This window comes from Choloepus didactylus, chromosome 11, assembly GCF_015220235.1.
Source record: "Choloepus didactylus isolate mChoDid1 chromosome 11, mChoDid1.pri, whole genome shotgun sequence".
NCBI classification, from domain to species: Eukaryota; Metazoa; Chordata; class Mammalia; order Pilosa; family Megalonychidae; genus Choloepus; species Choloepus didactylus.
This window is the reverse complement of record NC_051317.1, coordinates 22,340,503-22,343,875: the sequence shown is the minus strand read 5'-3', so window position 1 is coordinate 22,343,875 and position 3,373 is coordinate 22,340,503. Positions and strand designations below refer to the sequence as shown.

The 3,373-nt window shown below is 37.7% G+C and overlaps 1 pseudogene; it reads left to right on the top strand.

Moving 5' to 3' along the window:
* The first annotated feature begins 213 nt into the window (after positions 1-213).
* LOC119506578 lies at positions 214-644 on the top strand (annotated as a pseudogene).
* The last annotated feature ends 2,729 nt before the right edge of the window (positions 645-3,373 follow it).

Genomic DNA, 3,373 nt, shown 5'->3' with positions numbered 1-3,373 from the left:
TGGAGAATGACCCTGCAAATGCTGAATTGAAGAAACAGAAAAAGATCAGGAAATTTTTTGTGTCTTTATTCAAACATGAAGATGATGATACTAAACCTCTCTCCAAAAGACATGTCCTGGCACTGCAGACCAAGCCCCACCCAGTGCAGAAACTGCTGTGGGCCACAGCGAATGCTGAGAACCTCTGCCCACCTAGCATGACAGTGCCAGGCCATGTACTCAGGGACCAGAAGTGGGGGCTGAAACTACTGGGAGGCCAACAGGGGCACAGGTGCTGATGGACTGAGGCCAACTAGGATGCTCAGCCCTGCACCCCTCCTCAGCCTGGGTACCTATGAGTACCTGGTGCTCCTGACCAGCTCCATTGGACTGCTAGGTGCCATTAAAACCTTCTGTTGCTCATCCTATAGTACAAGTTCCAGCAGCTCTGCACTCCCACACACCCCTCCCTGGTCAACATCAGCTTCAGTGACTTGCTGGTGACCCTGTTCAGAGTCATCTTTACCTTCACATCTTGCCTGAGGAACAGCTGAGTCTAGGACACTGTAGGCTGCATGTGGAATGGGTTTAGCAGCAGCCTCTTCAAGAAGAGATCCCATCACAAAAGTCTATGTGATACATTTTTTTTTTTGCAAGAAGAATAAAACAATTTATTAGAGAAGAGATTAGAAAGGTGATTTAAAATCTACCAGGAATAGTTAATTTCACATCTGAGTTATATCTAGTCTTTAAAGAACAGTTAATTCCAATATTATTTAAACTGTACCAGGCCATAGAAAAATATGGAACAATTCCCCAATTCATTTATGAATCCACCATAACCTACATCAAAGCCTGACAGACAAGTCAAATAATAAAATTGTAGCTCAATTTCAATTATGGATACAAATGTAAAAACTTCTAAATAAAATACTAGTAAATTGAACAAAGCAGTGTATCAAAAAATGATAAACACTGACTAGGAATATAAGGCTGATTCAATAACATGAAATCTATTGATATTATTCAATCATAAACTAAAGAATAAAAACTTTAACTATAATTATACCAATAGATGCTGAAAATCTTTTGATAATATTCAGTATTTATTTTTTAAACTCCAAAATAAAACAGCAACAGAAGGAAGGAAAACTGCTTGAATGTATTATACCAGACTTATCTAAACTAAAACTAAAACTAAAAATAAAACAATCTTGGCTATTGCTGATAATATTTTACACTTTCATGGTCCTTTATTCTTTTCAAAACACTTTCAGAAAATCATCTCACTTTGTTCTAACATCTCCGGGTAGACTTTAGTTATGCTGTCCTTCATTTTTTTTTTTTTTTTTAATTAAACTTTTTTAAATTGGGATTGTTCAGATACCATACAATTATCCAAAGATCCAAGTGTACAATCAGTTGCCCCTGATACCCTCATACAGCTGTGCATCTATCACCACACTTAATTTTTAGAAAATTTTCATTACTCCAGACAAGAAATAAAGTGAAAGATGGAAAAAAAAAAAAAAAAGGAAAAGAAAAGGAAACTCAAATACTCCCATATCCCTAACCAACCCCCCCCCCCCAATTGTTGACTCGTAGTTTTGATATAGTACATTTGTTACTGTTTATGAAAGAATGTTGAAATACTACAAACTGTATTACATAGTTTGCAATAGGTATATATTTCTTCCTTATATGCCCCTCTATTATTAATTTCTAGTTGTATTGTCATACATTTGTTCTGGTTCATGGAAGAGTTTTCTAATATTTGTACAGTTAATCATGGACATTGCCCACCATAGGATTCAGTTTTATACATTACCATCTTTCGACCTCCAACTTTCCTTCTGGTGACATATATGACGCTAAGCTTCCCATTTCCACCTCATTCATGTGTCATTCGGCACTGTTAGTTATTCTGACATCTTGCTACCGACACCTCTGTTCATTTCCAAACATTTAAGTTCATCCTAGTTGAACATTCTGCTCATACTAAGCAACCACTCCCCATTCTTAAGCCTCATCCTATATCTTGGTACCTTATATTTCATATCTATGAGTTTACACATTACAGTTAGTTCTTATAGGTGAGACCCTGCAATATTTGTCCTTACGTGTCTGGCTTATTTCACTCAGTATATTGCCCTTGAGGTTTTGTCATCAACCCCTTTTTTTAAAGATGGTTTTGTTCACACACCATACATTCCATCCTAAGTAAACAATCAATGGTTCTCTGTATGGTCACATATTTATGTGTTCACCACCTTCACCACTATCTATATAAGGGCATCTACATTTCTTCCACAAGGCAGGAGGGAGCATCAAAAAAGGTAGAAAGGGAAAAGAAGGAAGAAAAAGAATGACAGCCATGAAGTAGCAAAAGGAAAAGCAACCCCAAATCAAAGTAGGGTAAAGAGTCAGACAACACCACCAATGTCAAGTGTCCAACATGCCTTCCCTATCCCCCCCTCCTATCTGCATTTACCTTGGTATATCGCCTTTGTTACATTAAAGGAAGCATAATACAATGATTCTGTTAGTTACAGTCTCTAGTTTACATTGATTGCACCCCTCCCCCAATGCCTCCCCATTTTTAACACCTTGCAAGGTTGACATTTGCTTGTTCTCCCTTGTAAAAGAACATATTTGCACATTTTGTCACAATTGTTGAACACTCTAGATTTCACCAAGTTACACATTCCCAGTCTTTATCTTTCCTCCTTTCTTCTGGTGTCTCATATGCTCCCAATCTTCTTCTCTCAACCATATACATAGCTATTTTTGTTCAGTGTACTTACACTGCTGTGCTACCAGCTCCCAAAATTGTGTCCCAAACCACACAGTCCTGTCTTCTCCTATCACTCTGCAGTGTTCTCTTTAGTATTTCCTGTAGGGCAGGTGTCTTGTTCACAAAGTCTCTCATTGTCTGTTTGTCAGAAAATATTTTGAGCTCTCCCTCATATTTGAAGAACAGCTTTGCTGGATATAGGATTCTTGGTTGGCAGTTTTTCTCTTTCAGTATCTTAAATATATCACACCACTTCCTTCTTGCCTCCATGGTTTCTGCTGAGAGATCTGCACATAGTCTTATTAAGCTTCCTTTGTATGTGATGGATTGCTTTTCTCTTGCTGCTTTCAGGATTCTCTCTTTGTCTTTGACATTTGATAATCTGATTATTAAGTGTCTTGGCATAGGCCTATTCACATCTATTCTGTTTGGAGTACGTTGCCCTTCTTGGATCTGTAATTTTATGTCTTTCATAAGAGATGGGAAATTTTCATTGATTATTTCCTCTATTATTGCCTCTGCCCCTTTTCCCTCCTCTTCTCCTTCTGGGACACCAGTGATACATAGATTCTTGTACTTTGTTTCATCTTTAAGTTCCCA